A 17247-nucleotide genomic window follows, 5' to 3' on the forward strand; every position below is an offset into this window, starting at 1 on the left:
TGCTTGGAACTGTAAAAACTAGAAGAGTACCCTCGCTGTTGTAACTGTAACCACAGGGATTCAAGGAAAGCACAACAAAACAATTATTTGGCCTGATATCTCGGGCTATTTAGAACAGAAGTGAGTTGCTTAATTCTAGCAATCCCAAAATAAATCAGCAGCTCAAGAAATCTTTACCACTCACTCAGGAGGTTGGTTCTAAACAGTTCAACAAAACAATACAACATTTAAACCAAAAGTTGATAAGAAATGTATTTTTAAAAAAAGGACATCATCAGATTTTTTAGACAATTTATAAACAGATAGTACAAAATAATACAGACAAGTTTTATCTGTTTGAACAAAAACAAAAAATACATGCATGTGCAATTTAGCGGGAAAGTTAATTGCATCATGAAACCCCCTTCTTTGGTACATTAGTTCTTCATTAGTGGGGCTAGAGTTTTTTGATGAAAAGAGTCAATGGGTTATGCAGGGTCTTTCGATGCAAGATATCTGATCAAATGCCAACATGAGCGTGATTAAATGCTAGTTGGTAGCGGAAGTTCCAACAAGCTGTAGTACAGGTAGATCACTGTTCCCTGTAATCGTCACATTTCGGCGGTCAAAGATGGGTGTTCAGGCCGCCTTCATCAGGGCTCCGAGTCAGGGACCCTGTATAGAATAACATTGGTGTAATATGAGTGAGTAGTGAGCCACAAATGCCCTAGTTAGTTAATGGGGCATAAGGTAATACTAAGTTAGTTCTCATGGCTACCGGTTGGGAAACTTACTTGCCGGTGCGCATTATCTCAAGCGCATTGGTGCGCCCACCCATTGGATAGGGAAAAGGTCGCCAGACGCCAGGGCCAGTTGTGCAGGTGCTGGGTCGAGTGAATAAGCTTCACAGTGAATGCAGAAGTTTCACAGGTAATCTCAAGGCTGTAAAAAGGGAGAAGTCATGGAGGACAGCCATTGGTGACGGTAAGCCTTCATAACAATCATGGCATCAAGATCAACAGGTAAGTAGTGCACAGGTACCGCAGCCACATTTAAGTTCGGGTGGCGGTGAGTGCATAGAGGAAGTAAATTCGTAAAAGGGGAAAGAGGGGGAGAAAAATTGTGTAGGGGCAGGATCGAACATTATAAACTTTTTGTTGGAACTTTGTGAGATTTATAGTCGCTCTCCTGGGGGCTGGTGCATGAAGTAGTAGTGAATAAACCCAAGGTGAGTAGCCCATATAAGTGACTATCATAGTGTTCAAGAAGTCTGGGCTACTGGTGTCAGATGCTAGAAATGGAATTAAATACATTCCGAGGGAGCAAACACCCAATGTTGTGTTTTGAATGATATGAATTATGAGGCTCAAGCTTATCGGTGTGCGGATGATCCTCATGCTGCATGCGAGCTGGAATTAGGTGCCGTGAGAGTGATACATCAGTAGATCGAAAGAAGAGGGGAGCGCGGACCGGCGGGCACACGTGAACTGATCAGGAAGACCAGAGTAAAACGTGTGCGCGCACGGTCAGGCGACCCACTGCTCACCTTATTGTTTCAGTGCAGAACGAGAGACGGCAGCCGCTCGAGTCTGTTCTGCCTGGATCGCACTAACGAGCCTCCGTGAATGCGGAAGTAGGAGGCTGCGCGCCGCATTGGTCTAGCGTTATGCTAGTTGCTGTGGAAACCGCGCATGCGCAGTAGCCTGAGTAATATATGTACACTCGTTGTCACTGTAGCCAGGCTTCCGAGAATGCGGAAGTGTGGGGCTGCGTGCCGTGTTAGTCTAGCGTTGTGCTAGTTGCTGAAGAAGCCACGCGTGTGCTAGCCCGAGTGGTGTGCATACACTCATTGTCATGGAAACCGCGCATGCTCCCTGCAGTTCTTGCGAATTGTCAAGTATACAATAGACAGTGAATGCGATTGAGCGGTACAAGTGAGATGAATTGTAGACCACGCACAAATTAGGTGTTTGAATTAGTTGCTTGTCAGCCTATTTGTCTCGACTGAAATATGTAGATAAATAATTAATTAATGAAGGGCAGGGAGGCCTGTGGCCCCGGAGTGTGGGTGAGATAAGTGGTAATGTGAGTTCGCTTGCTACATCCCAACATTTTTTGAAGATAATAAGGTGATTCAGAGGTTGTTGCAAATAGCAAATGTTTGAAGAGAGAGAGTCATTGGAGCCAGCATTGTGAACCTTTATAACAAAGGTTGGAAAATCTCATTAAGACCACCATGGTATGTGTCCAGCCTATGGATCCATCGTGCTTCTTTCTTCAGGAGGCTATGATTGATATCAGGTCCTCCCTTGACTTTCTCAACCACCCACCACAGAATGCTGTTGGGAGTGTGGTTGGCAGACAGGAAATGTTCAACCAAGGGCGCTGATAGGTTTTTACAGTGAATTTTGGACCTGTGTTCCGATATTCTGGTATTTACTGCTCGTGTAGTTTGACCAATATATCTGAGACCGCAGGGACACTCTATGCAGTAGATAACATTTTGGCTTTTACAGTTTGTGAGGTCCCAAAGTGTCCATTTTCGTGTGCCAATTAAGAAGAAATTGCTTGGAACTGTATCCTCGTGGCAGAGAAGCCCGAGTGTGTATGAAGCTCGAACATGCTGCCTTGCCCCGTGCTGAAAACGTGGGGAAGGCAGCCAACTGCTTAACCGTCCTGCCATATTTACAGACGAGACCGCTCCACCCACAGAGGTGGGGGGTGGCCGTCATCGCTAAAGACTCCCTTTCTATTGGGACTATCCAAAAGGACCTTGATCAGAGTTCCGACTACCTTCTAGTTAAACTCAAGCTCTCCCACAAATGCACCATCGCGATTCACCTCATCTACTGTCCTCCAGGACCTTCTAGTGACTTCCAAGAGGCCCTCACCCACTCGATTTCGGATAACCTTAAGAAATCCTCTAAAATCCTGCTTCTTGGTGACTTTAATCTGGGCCTCAATGACCCCAAAGGCACCCATGCCAAAGCCCCCAATAACGACTTAAACACCCTAGGGTTCTCACAGGCTATCTCCAGCCCTACCCACACAAAAGGCCGTACCTTGGACTGGGTTGCTATCCACAACTGCTCCCTCTACCACCCTCTGATTTCACCTTTACCCTGGACCGATCACCACTGCATCACCTACAACTTCATCATCTCTAAGGACCCCCAACCACCCACCATCCCACTCCCAGCTGCCCTCACGCGCAGCTCTAAACTCCTCACCCACAGTAACCTCTCCCAGCACCTTAAGGTACCTGCCTTCCTAACCTCCTTTTCCAAGGACCCAGAAACCCTTGCCAACGACTTCAAATGAGTCCTCTCCCAGGCCGTTGACTTGGTAGCCCCTCTCACTCCTAAGAAAGAAAAGAAAATCAAGCACTGCAATGGCTGGTTCACTCAGGACCTCTTACAGATGCAAGGAAAATAAAGAGCAGCCCTCACTACATGGGTCAATAACCCAACAGAAGCCACCCGAATAGCCTTCAAGACCACCTCTAAGCTATACAAAACCGCCATAAATAACGCCAAAGCCACATCATTCAATGCTAGAATCTCCAATGCCAAATCTGGGAGCCGAGAAATCTTTGTCTTATTCAGAGAACTGGAGACCCCCTCCTCCCCTCCTTGACCAATAGTGAAGGATGGAGCCTGGTGCAATTCCATCCAGTCCGCCATGCTCAACAAACTTGAAACCCTACAGGCCAAAATACTCGCTCACCAAAGGGAGATCTCCAAACTAATAACCAGTAGTCAAAGCACCCACCCCATTGCCCCTCACTCCAACCCCTCCCCTCGGTTTGACTTCAAAGACATGAGTGTTTCAGAGGTCACTTCACTGCTCCAAACCATGAAACCTTCCAATTGCAAGGGTGATGTCTGCCCAGCACAAGTCATCAAGGACTGTGCTCCCTCACTGGCCTCAATAATAGCAGCATTTATCAATGGCTCCTTTCGGTCTGGCCAAGTCCCACAAGATCTAAAGGAAGCGTGGGTTTGTCCGCTCCTCAAAAAGCCCTCCCTTGACCCAGCTATCCCAAGCAACTACAGGCCTATCACCACTGTCCCCTTCCCACTGAAAATTCTGGATAAAGCAGCCTATCTGAAAATTCAGAAATTCTTAGAGGACAACCATCTCCTTGGTCTTAGACAATCAGGGTTCAGGCCACGTCATGGAAACGAAACGGCTCTCCTTGACTTCAAAAACCAAATTGATGACCTCAGAGATACAGGCAAACCTGCGCTCCTCCTGCTCCTCGATCTGTCGGCCGCCTTTGATTCGGTCAACCACAAAACTCTATGACAGCATCTATCGTCAATCTAATAATGCCTGCAATTGGATAGATACATTTTTAAAAGACAGAGCTATGAAGGTCTTCTCGGACTCTTCCTGTGCCGACCCTAGCACCATCAAGTGTGGGGTCCCACAAGGCTCTTGCACGGCTCCTACCCTTTACAACCTCTTCACGATGCCCCTGTTTAAGATCCTTGACTCCCTGGGCATCTCACACATGAACTATGCTGATGACACCCAGGTACTGATCCCCCTCTCAGGCGATTACGCATCTGACCAGAATACCTTGAGCTCAATCTACTCAACAATTCAAACGTGGATGGCAGAAAACTGGCTCTGCCTTAATAGTGACAAAACTGAGCTTCTGCGGGTTGGGTCACCATCCACCCTAAATAAGTTGAGCAACCAATATTCCTCCTTCGTCATTGACAGTATTCCTATCACTGTATCACACTCCATCAAAACCCTTGGGGCCCCATTACGACCCTGGCGGTAAGGGGTTAACGCCAGCGTTAGCTGCGCCGACCCCTTACCGCCAATTACGAGGTCCCTTAGCGCCATGGCGCTTTTAACACCTGCTTTTAGCAGGTGTTAAAATCCATGGCGCTAAGGGACCATGGAGTTAATTACGCCACCGTAATTTACGGTGGCGTAATTAACGCCTTCCCCACTCCCATTATGCCCTAGGGGGCAAAAATGGGAATGGGGAAGGGTAAATGGGGATTGGGGACTAACCGCCCCGCCGACCTCGGAATGGGGCGGTAAGTCCGCCAACCACCATGGCGTAAACATAGTTTACGCCATGGTGGTAAAGTCACGGCCCAGGCGGTAACTTACCGCCTGGGTCGTAATGAGGCCCTTGGTGTCTTTCTAGAGCCTGATATGACCATGAACAGACAGGTTAATGCCATAACCTCTACGTCTGCTTATTATTCCAAACTTATCAATCCTATCCGACCCTTCTTGTCCCAACAAAACTGCCTCACTATCGCCAGGGCCATCATTGGCTCTAGGCTCGATTACTGCAATGCCTTATTCGTTGGCACCTCTGCCAAGAATATTGCTAAACTCTAAATTGTCCAAAATAACGCACTCAGAGCCGCTACTGGCCTCTCACGCAAAGAACACATCTCTGAACTTAGAAGACCAGTCCACTGGCTTCCAGTTAAACAAAGAATCATCTTCAAAGCCTTGGCCCTGACACACAAATGTCTCCATGACCTTGCTCCTCCCTACCTAGCACGACGGATTGCCAAACCATCCACCCACAAACCATCCAGAACCCAGTACGCAAACCTACTGTCTGTTCCCAGAACACGCAAAGCTCGTGCGGGCGGCTCCAGCTTCCCTTCAGTTGCCCCCACCTTGTGGAATGCACTACCTTCTCACCTCAGAGTTATTGACTCCCACTCCGTTTTCCGTAAAGCCATCAAAACCAACCTCTTTGTTTGAATTGTGTCAACCTGTGATTTACTTTATCTTGTAACTACCTATGCAAATAAGTTATCATTTGGGCGGCTTCTTTGTAACCCTTAAGTAAGCCTCCTTAAGCTCTGATTTAGCGCCTCGATGCCTGCGGGCTGTAGCGAGCTCTACAAACAAATAAATATTATTGCTTGAGCACTTTTCTTTTTGCATACACAATTGTCCCAAACCCTTTTGTTTTTAGAAGTAAGGATTGGCAATAGGTTTATTAGTATAAGCCATTTTTATTTTGACAGACTCGACTGGGACTGCATTATTATTTGATGTTCATAGCTTGCTCCCATCCTTAGATTAAGGTTAGATAAGCGTCCAACCAACCCATTGAAGTTCAATAAACATCCTTGAACTGTGATCATGTGTGTCTCTTACTGTTTGATACCATGCCTTCTTTATATGTGGTGTCAGGTGTGGGATGTGACTCAATTGAGACAAATTGGGGGACCCTAACATTCCAGAAACCTAGTTACAGAGTCTCTTATCCCTCCATCGCAACAAAGAATCCATAGGCTTTGACATTTGTAGCAGCAGATACACTTCTATTCCTCCACGGAAGAGAGGGATGGTTCCCACAGACTTGGTCCTAATACCTCCTGAGGGTTGTTATATAAGACTGGCCCCAAAATCTGGCCTAGCCTGGAAGTTTGGTATGGATGTCCTAGCAGGCATCATAGATCCCGACTTCCAGGGAGAGATAAAGATTCTCATGCAGAATCATGGCAAAACTCTATTTCAGATACATTGTGGGGACAACATTGCACAGGGAACTCTTTGAGAAGGCTCTATTTCCCTGTTTTAAGGAAGAGAGTGAACCAGAAGAAACTGAGAGAGGTAATTTAGGCCTTGGAGAGACTGATGAACCACCTATTATTGAGGTAAAGGGGGAAGAAGATCCTACCATCCTTCCCGATTTAGCCTTCGCCCAGAAAAATGATCCAGCTCTGGCAGAGGCTTTCGTACAAGTGATTCCTGAGGAAGAAGGACGAGAAAAAAGGGAAGCCCTTCTTTCTTCTTGAAACCTGGATAACTGTATAGAAAGGAAACCGTTGAAAAAGTCCTAAGTAAAGTTCAATTAGTAATCCCCAAGACTCCTTGTAAAATCTTTTTAGAGATTGCACGTTCTCATGTGACAGGGGCACATCTAGGACAACCTAAAATCCAAGCTCACATCAGTGGGAAATTATACTGGCCTGGTATCGATGCAGACCTAAAGAACTTCATCCAGACATGTAAAATATGCCAGAAAACCAGTGCACATATTCCCTTACCTGCCCCTCTAAATCCCTTATCAATCATAGAAGTCCCTTTCTCCCTGATTGGGATGGATATCATTGGACCATTCAGGACCTCTTAACTGGGTAATAAATATGTCCTCGTAATCGTTGATTATGCTACCCAGAGGCGTTCACCATGCAGAACAAAACAACCCAACAGATCTTAAAACATCTCCTACCATTCTTTCCTAAGGTTGGTTTCCCCAATGAAATTCTAACGGATCAGGGATCCAATTTTATGAGCAAGTTAATGAGTAAAGTCCAGGAACTACTACATATCTCCACCTTAAGAACCTCAGTTTACCATCCCGTTTACCACCCTCAAACGGACGGATTGGTCGAGAGATTCAATAAAACCCGTAAGATGATTTTGAGAAGGTGACGTCGCCAGCAGCCATGCGTTAAGCAGCAGCCTCTCTGTGCTCCCAGGAGATCTGCAATGATTTGGCTGTAAACCCATTTTTAAAACATAGTATACACTAGAATCTGACCTCAGAGTGTGCCTGGAGCATATTGATCCTGTCGGTGCCGAGCTGAGGGCTGTGCGACTGTCTGGAACATCGCCCGAATGGCAAGCCAGGGAGGAGGCGTGTACAAGGGCACTGAAGCACACCAACAAACCTGGAGCTGCGGAGGAGAATATCGGGCTGACCACTGGTCTGCTGTTGGAAGAGACTGTGTGAGGGTTGTGGCTGCTCTGCAGCTATCTGGGTGGCTCGGCTGCGGCAGGGGCTGCAGTAGCTTGGCAGAAGGTTGCCTGGATTGCCTGGGCGGGCTGAACCTGTGGCCCTGGGGGAGGGTCACACTCCACACAGCTAGGTGAGGAGAACATTGGCAGGCTGCGGCACGGATGACAAGTCCTGTGCTGGAGGATAGCCTCCCCGCGAGGGCTGGTGGCCCAAAGGAGAGGGAGCGTCGACGTGGAGGGTATTAGGCACACAGCCCCCGATTCTGTTGGCTGCTGCACCAGACAATCAGCTAAGATAGCAGAAGAGCCAGCATTATCCCTGGGCACCCATTGCCAGCCCTGGTGCTGCAAGGGCTCTGTGTGCTGTGGAGCCTCCACTGCTTGCGTCATGTTCAGCACCCAGGCTGTTTGAGAGAGCACTCTGGTGCTGTGGCTGGCCTAGAGGCATCGTGCAGAACCAGGAGGGGTAAAGGCTGGCAGGCAGAGTGAATCCATCTGCTGGAGAAGCAAGGACAACAAGTGGGGCAGTGGATACAAAGGTTTGGTTGGCCACAATGTGGAAGCTGTGGACTGGAGGCACTGCCCTAGTGTAACACGGGCATAGGGGGCTGGCTTGATGACCGCAGTTGCATAACTGCCCTTGGTGACTCGGAGGGGGAGTGGTGGCACTGCTTTGACGGCGGGGACTGCAAGCCCTGTCTTGCTAGACCCTGGGGGCACCCAAGACAGGCAGTGATGCCGGGCAAACAAAGTTAAGAACAGGCAGACGGTCATGGAGGCCTACATCCCAGCCGAGACCGCAAGGTGCTGGAGGGCCTGTATCTGCAATGAGTCCGCAGACGGAAGAACAGATACTGCTGGCAATCGCAACGCTGCAGGCTTATCAGGAGCACAAAATCGAACAGTCTCGGTAGATGTTGGCCTCCTGAAACAGGATGTGAGATAGTTGGCAGAACGGCTCAGCAACATTGAAGCATAGGTCCAGGAGAATAGATCTAATGTCGCTGGGAACCAATCCGAAATAGCTACGCTGGTGGAAAACGTATGAGAGCTGGAATGCCACGCGGATGGAACCATATACAGATCCTTGGGCTGCCCAAATGAGAAGGATGGGACCCTACTTCCTACGTAGAAAACCTATTGTTACTGGAGATCAGCCCAGGAACACTGTTGCAGGGATTCGTAGTGGAGCGGGCACACAAGTCCCTGGCCAAGAGACTGCCACTGCGGTCTTCAACCCCCAAGACCACTTATTGCCAAAATTTGAAATTACAAGGACAGAAAGCACAAACTGGCTTTCTCCTGGGAAGGCTGCGTGATAGAGCGAGCATCCTCGAAGCTCCCCATTTACCCAGAATACACACAGCTGGTGCAGTGACGGAGGGCAGTATTTGGGACCACCGAGGAGAGGCAGCGTAGAGGGAGCCTCCGATATATGCTTATTTACCCGGAAAAATTGAAGGTGCTCTACAATGGATGATTAGACTTTTTTGAAGGAAGCAAAAACATGGATGGATTCGCTGGGGATGGCTCAATTGCCGCCAAGGAGAAACGATGCACCATGTTGGAGGCTTCTGCAGCCTGAAATTGCAAGTACTGTTGATCTAAAGGGCATAAGGATGAATATGTTGTGCGAGCTGAAAGCAGGCATGCAGGGTTGTTGACCCTGTCCTCGTAGTTTGCGGGGGCCGGCTGTCTGCTGCATCTGTGTCTTGCCCGTGACTGTAGACGGTGACTGTTTATGTGGCAGTTAAGAGCACTGTTGCTGTGTGTGACCCAGTGGGGTGGGGGGGGGGCACTTGGGGCGCAGTTAGACCTGGTTATGCCTAGAGCTATAGGTTTGTTATGTTTGGACGGAAGGGTGGTGGGAGGAAGTTGGGAGGGGGGGGTATTTTCATGGAAGTTATTTATTAAAGTTTGGGGTCAGTTTACTATGACTGGTTGAATAGAGGGCTCTTTGTCGCACTTCATGGGGGTGTTCTTTGTTGGCTGGTATATGCCAAAGTGAAGACAAGAGAGAACTGTACTGAGCCGTGCCGGTGGGGAATCAATAGGCATGGAGGCTGGAAGAGATGACTAGTGGGGTGAGTGTGGCCACTTGTAATGTTGAGGCCTGAATAGCTACATAAAAAGGCTCAGAGTACATTCGTATCTGCACACGAAGGGAGTCGGAATAGCGCTCCTGCAAGAAACACACTTCACAAGGGAACGACGAAACACACTGGCTAAAAAGTGGGGTGGAGGGCTGTTTGGTTCTGCCTTGTCAGCATACACCAGAGGGGTGCTTATTTGGGTGGGACCCACAGTCTCATTCAAGGTCCTGGAGACTAATCATGACGATGAGGGGAGGATGGTGATGGTGTAAGGCTTCCTGGAGCATTGAGAGGTGTGTGTATAGTCAATACATAGGCCCCTAATCACGACGGCAGGGCTTTCTTTAATTGTATGTACGATTGATGCAGTATAGGGGGGCCCTGTGGATCTGGGGAGGCAACTTTAATTGCACTATAAATCCCGAAAATAGATCGGTCTGATAATAAGTACAAGAAGCCGGCCCCGCCGGCCAAGTCCTTGCTACCTTTACTGGTGCACCTCAGACTTGCGGACATATGGAGATCAATGAATGAACTGTTACAAAAGAACACCCATAAACTGCAGGTTTTGAGAAACTATGACCCTCTTATCTGTGTGTCAGATATAGTGGGCCAAGAAGGAACGCAACCATTGCAGCGATATGATATGATATAGCATTTATAACGCACCTATACACAAGTGTTTCAAGGCGTGACGAGGCAAGGGAGGGGGAACAAAGGGAAGACAAACAGTGATCCTACTAGGCCAGGTATCATTCAGATCGCGCAAGTGCATGGGGAGGGGGAAGGGAAAAGTGCATGGGGAAGGGAGAGGGGAAAATGCAGTACATGGGATATAGAATAAAATAAGATAAATAAAACGGCCACTGCTGGCAGGTGCAAGGTAAGTGCAGACATAAGTGCTGGTAGGGGGACTGTAGGTATACAGAAAACAGTCCCCAGGTGCAGGGGCTGCCAGGGAGGCAGTGCAGGTGGGTGAGCAACTGGCAGGGCCTGGGCCCGAGAATCAGAAAGGGTGGCCATGTAACCAGTGCCGTTTCTGCCAGGATTTTAGCAGGGGAGAGGGGGAGAGAAAGCAGAGGCAAAGAGGAAGGTTTTGAGGTGCGTCCGGAACCGGAGATTGTTCTCCTCAAGTTTCAGGGAGGCAGGAAGGCTGTTCCAGAGGGAGGCCCCTGACGAATAGGGAGCTCTACCACCAACTCGTTGCTTGGAGAAACGACTGACACTGATGGAGTTGGATGCGGATGAGCGAAGAGCTCGAGAAGGAAGATATTTAGGAAGAGAGAGTTGAAGGTATAGCGGCCGCAGGCCCCTGAAGGCCTTGTGGACAATGCAGAGGGTTTTGAACTTAATCTTCATAGCCCCTGGGAGCCAGTGAAGAGATTTCAGTCCTGGAGAGATACGATCCCTGGGCTTGAGGCCAAGAACAAGTCTTGCAGTCCTGTTCTGGATCAGTTGCAGAGGGCGGAGAGTAGAGGCAGGCAGATTTAGATAGAGGCTGTTACAATAGTCCAGCTTAGAGAGAACCATTGCTCTGGAGACAGTGAGCTTCTGGGGGAAGGGGAGGAAAGGAAGTATACCTCTGAGGAGGTGCAGCTGGTAGTGTGACTTCTTAGAGATGTCAGAGATGTGAGGAGAGAAGGAGAGTGTGGAGTCGAAGATGACTCCCAGGTTTTTTGCCTTGCAGGTGGGAGCAGGAAGAGGGCCAAGAGAGGCCGGCCAGAGAGCTGCAGGGAAGGAGGGAGCGGGTGTGCCAATGAGTAGAATCTCAGTCTTACTGGCATTAAGACAGAGGTCATTGGTGGCACACCACGCAGCGATATGACACAGCGAGAGGAAAGGGGGCGGGGAGAGTTGGTTTGTAATGTAAAAACATATAAAAGAAAAAGATGATTTTGAGAAAATTGGTAGATCAGGATGGAAAGCACTGGGATAGCATTATTCCCTGGGCACTATTTGCAGTAAGAAAGGCCCCTCAGGCATCCACCGTTTTCTCTGCTTTTGAACTACTTTATGGTAGAGAACCAAGAGATGTCTTAGACATGCTCCAGGGGACCTGGGTAGAGGCACCTATTTCCCTTTCACAAACAGCTACCCGATTACGAGAGCATATGAACCTCGTTCAAAATCTAGTCTACACTTGCATGGAAAAAGCTCAAGCCCAACAGAAGTCGACCTATGACAAGAAAGTCAATCTAAGATCCTTTCTAATAGGACAAAAGGTATTAGTCCTCTTACCCACCTCTGGAAAAAAGTGGCATGGGCTGTACAAGGTACCAGAGCAAACAGGGACCTGTACCTATAAAACAGCCCAACCTGATAAGACACAAAATACCCACCTTTACCACATAAATCTCTTAAAGGAGTGGAAAGAAAATCCTTCCGCTGCCTCAACCTCGATATTGTCTTGTTTGATACCGGAGGAGATAGACAATTCAGAGTTTGTTCCCCAAGAAGTACCCACACAGAAGCAAGAGCAGCAAGAGAATTTAAATGACCTGATCATGGCATTCCCTGATGTATTCTGTGTACATGGTACTTATCGTTATATCAGACCTCCAAAGGGAAATTTGGTCCATTTAAAACCATAGACTCCCAGAAGCCCGAAAACAAATAGTGGTAGAGGTAGTGAACAAAATGCTGAAAGCAAACATTATTGAGCCTTCTTCCAGCCCATGGTCCTCCCCTATTGTATTGGTAACAAAACCTGATAATTCTAGGAGGTTTTGCATAGACTTTAGGCTGGTTAACACCATCTCTGCCTTCGATGCCTATCATATGCCGCACATCGATGAGTTAATAGATAAACTCAGAAGTGCCATCTTTCTATCGACCCTAGACTTAACCAAGGGATATTGGCAGGTCCCCGTACATGGACCTGATAAGGAAAATATAGCTTTCTCAACGCCCCTGGGACTATTCCAGTTTAAAGTCCTCACTTTCGGCCTGCATGGGGCCCCAGCCACTTTCCAATGGCTTATGGACAGGATGTTAAAGCCCTAATCCGGTTTCTGTGGGGCTTATATTGACGACAGTCATTTACAGTAAGACTTGGGAAGACCATCTTTAAAATCTCTTTACTATTATGACAGCCCTCAGAGAAGCCGGCATAACTGCCAATCCATCCAAATGTAAGCTGGCCCAATCATCTGTGAAATACCTTGGCTGAAAGCCATTCTAGAAACCCCCACGCCTAAAACCAAGAGGGACTTCAAGGTGTTCCTAGGATTGATTGGTTATTACTGTGGGTTTATCCCTAATTTCTCGGATAAAACCCCGGAAGATTCCATGGACTGATGAGGATGATATGTTGCAACAACTTTAAACAAACCTCGAGCTAGAACCCTATCCTAAAGGTGGTAGACTTTTCAAAGGAGTTTATTTTAAAAACTGATGCCTCTCCCACAGGGATAGGAGCAGTCTTATCGCAAATTTGTAGTGGATTAGAACATCCTATCCTTTTCACTAGTCGAAAACTCTTACCACATGAAAATAACTACTGTGTTGGAGTTAGAGGCCCTTGCGATCAAATGGGCAATTACTGATCTAAGATACTATCTTTTAGGAAGGAAGTTCACCCTTGTCACAGACCACTCACCTTTAGTATGGATAAGCCAACGAAAGGTCTCTAACCCTCGAGTCACGCAATGGTTCTTAGACCTGCAACACCGAAAAGGCAAAGATCAGGGGAATGTCTATTTCCTTTCCCGGTTTCCCCATGAAACAGATGCGGCTACATCGCATAGGGAAATGGTATGTGAGAAACCAGAAGGTGTCTCACCCGCTAGTCCCTGCGGGTCCCTCTCTTAGGTTGCCAGGGCCCGGCCATCGCCTTTGGATCCAGACCCTGGGGGTTGCCCAGTTCGGGAATCACCTGGGTGAGGGGTCCTCAGGGAGTGGGAGTGGGACACTGGATGGCAAGACGCAGTATTCCCTCCCCCTGTAACACAGTTACTCCACCCTCCCAGGTAGGATACATGGGAACTTTACCCTCTCTCCCCCCACACCCCTTTCACTTCACAAGCCCTGTTCAGACAGACAGTCTGCTCTGGGAGAAAACCGACTCGCACATGAGCAGTGTACCTGACATGTCCTGCTACTATTTATTTATTTTAATTCTTATAAGCGCTACATGCCCGTATGCCTCAGTGAGCTCCAAGAAAAGATGGAGGGAAGCGAAAAACAGAAGCAAGGTAAAGGACAGAGTTCTATTCGGGTAGATTAAACAATAATGGGCCTCATTACACGGTAGGCAGTAACCATGGCGCTGCTTGCCGCCAGTATTTTACCGTGTCCGCCTTGATGGATGGCGGAATTACCGCCCTACTCCAAGGTGAGCGGGGGCGGTAATTCCCCATTCACCAAGGCCCTTCCCCATTCCCATTTTTGCCCCCATAGGGCATAATGGGAATTGGGAAGGCGCTAATTACGGTACTGCAAATTGCGGTACCGTAATTAGCACCAAGGTCCCTTTGTGGGTTGTTTTTTTAACGCCTGCTAAAAGCAGGCGTTAAAGTAGCAACCCGCAAAGGGACCTCGTAATAAGGCGGTAAGGGTTAACGGTCACCGGTACCCTTACCGGTGACCGTTAACCCTTACTGCCTACCGTGTAATGAGGCCCAATGTCTTTAAATCTTTCTTAAACCTAATAACTGATTGAGATGTTTTCATATTCAAGGGCAAAACATTCCACTCAAGTGGAGCATTGAGTTAGAAACTACAATCGCCAATGTCGCAGCACTCTGCTAGGTGATTTTCTCACTAATCGTTTGGTGAGATAATGTAGCGCATTTGAATTCTGGCATTTATATGTGAGAGAGAGAATTTTATGTCTAATTCTCTGCCTCACCAGGAGCCAGTGTAGTTTCCTCCTAAAGGCAGTGACGTGGTCCTGTCTGGCCAAGCCAAATACTGCCCTAACGGCTCCATTCTGAGCACTTTGAAGTCAATTTAGGTTTCCTTGAGACGTGCTGATTAGTAAACTATTACAGTAGTCCAATGGTGAATTTATTAATGAGCATGCCAGGAGGGATCTGTTTTTAAATGAAAGATATGGCCTAATCTGATGCAGCCATTTTGTCCACATGATGAGCGAATCTGAGAAACCTGTTTTTTTCATTGAGGGATTGGCATTCAACATCACTCCCAGAGTTTTCACTGATTTGCTCACAGGGATAATGTTGCCAGCCACCTCAAAAGACTCCTATTGATGGGTAAGATTCTTTAATCGAGGACCAGAGGCCAAGATAAGCAACTTCGTTTTAGAGTCATTAAGTGCTAATGAATTGTGTGCCATCCAGGCTTGGATTTCAAGATCAACACAATTCATGGTTGCTACAGCTTCCTGATAGTTGCCAGACAACTCAAATAGGATCTGGGTGTCATCCGCATAGTTTGCAAATTGGACACCCAGATCATCCAAGAGATCAAGAAATGGTTTAATGTAAAAATTGACCCAGGAAGGACCCAATCCATTTAGCTGCATTATCTGAGCAATTGGAGACAGTTGATAGTCTATTATGTAGTAGACTGTGATTGATGATATCAAACGCTGCCAAAAGATCGAATGCTAATAGCAGCGCAGGATGCTTTCTTTCTATAATTCCAATGATGTTTGACTTAAGGTCCAGAAGAGCGGTCTCCGTGCCATGCTGGGAACGAAAGCCAGATTGATTTGGATTGAGAAGTTTATGTTCCTCAATGAATTTCTGGAACTGTAAGTAGGCCACTCAATTTAAAATTTTCAACAGATATGGGACGTTGGTAATAGGTCTGGGGGCTGTGAGGTCAAGGGTGTCCTTTTCCAAAAGTGGAGTTACCCATACCTCATTGTTACGCTCACCTGGCTCCCACAGGGGCATCGGTCGGACCCATACTGCTGCGGCCTCCACCAACGTGATGCGTAGTGCAGAGATGACAGACTGGACTGGCCCTCCTAATCTCGTCAGCTTGACCCGTAGAAGGATTCTCCTGCAAGTGGAGAGAGGAATTTAGCCACCCGTGGATTCTAGTGATGGCACCTCCCTGCTCTCCCCACTAATCACCTCCGAAATCCCCTTCCGGTACTCTCACCTTATATTCTTCAAAGATGAGCTCTCCATCCTGCATGGATTGCAGGGGTGCTTAGACACCAGTTGCCTCACTGGTTAAAAGGCGTTGGGGAGTTCCGGACGAGAGTTGACTCTGAGGTTCCTGGCGAAGACCAGTAAGTATAGAGTTCATAGAGTTCAATATGTCCGATGTTCACTCTTGTCCCATTCCTTTCTTATCTTGCAGTGGAGTTCGAGAAAAGATGGTCTCGTGGCGGTAGATGGCATTCAGGTAAGAGTCTGTATTACCCGATGCTGTCCGGTAAATGATGCATGTATTTAACGTGTTTTCTCTCCGTTTTCAGATGCAGCGTTTGAAGATGTGAAGAGTTAAAGAATAATGCCTCCGGTGGTAAATCAGGTAAGTCTATGGTGGTAAGAGAGATTGTATTTGTTGGCTCTCTCGGCTCACCTGGTTATTTCTTTTGTCCCCAGATGCCAGAGCCCGGCGAAGAAATGATGGAGGCAGCGTCGGATCGAAAGGTGCTGTGAGGACTGGTGAGTATGGCGTGGCGCTGCGGCTGGCGATGCGACGCGTGTAGAAAGAATGTCCTTTCCAGGTGCTGAGACGTGATGGTTCCGGAATCAGGTGAGAAACTGGAATAAAGTTTGTTTTCTAACCTTGCCTCTACTTTCCATCCTCTCTAGGAGCTCCGGATTCAGGACGGGTGTGGCAGAGGTCTGGAAGCTGACTTGCAGGCACGGCGAGCGTTACGCTGCTGGATGCAGAATAACGCGAAGCGTGTGTTGCTGGGCGGGCGTGGTTCAAATAGCCTCAAAAGTAGTCCCAGGTAAGAAGTCCCTAGAACCACACCCGAGTAAAAAATAGTCCCTGTAGTAAAATAGTCCCTTTCAGGCTTCATGTTGTATTGGAGTCATTTGCAGCATGGTCTGCCTGAGGAAAGTAATGACTATGAGCCTGGCGCCTTAGGCGCAGGACTGATTCCTACTATGAGCCTGGTGCCTAAGGTGCCAGGACTGAACCCAGATAGCCCCTAGCCGGGGCTGCTGAGGTTTTAATAAATGTCTAGATGCCTGTTCCCGGGGCTGATGGGCTTGGTCCAGATGCCTGGGGGTAGGCATCATGAACTCCTTCAGAGCTTCAGGTACTACACCGGTCAAGAAAGAAGAGTTGATCATTTAAGGGATCCATGGTATCACAACGTCCATGGATCCTTTTACTATATCAGGAGGGCAGGAGTTCCCTAGGCAGGATGTGGATTTCATGTTAGTGATAATCTCATTAATCTCTTGTTTGGTACAAATATGAAATTCAAATTTCGGAAGAGTAACCGACAAGGTATTAGTTTGACAATCCGCATTGATAGTCTCATTGCCCATTT

The 17247-nt window shown here is 47.8% G+C and overlaps 1 protein-coding gene across 1 annotated transcript in view; it reads left to right on the top strand.

Moving 5' to 3' along the window:
- SMPDL3B (sphingomyelin phosphodiesterase acid like 3B) overlaps window positions 1-17247 on the top strand; it is a 532892-nt gene that overhangs the window by 87739 nt on the left and 427906 nt on the right. The gene's annotated exons all lie outside the window — the stretch shown is intronic.

This window comes from Ambystoma mexicanum, chromosome 11 (assembly GCF_040938575.1).
Source record: "Ambystoma mexicanum isolate Mex_15411 chromosome 11, UKY_AmexF1_1, whole genome shotgun sequence".
Lineage (NCBI taxonomy): Eukaryota > Metazoa > Chordata > Amphibia > Caudata > Ambystomatidae > Ambystoma > Ambystoma mexicanum.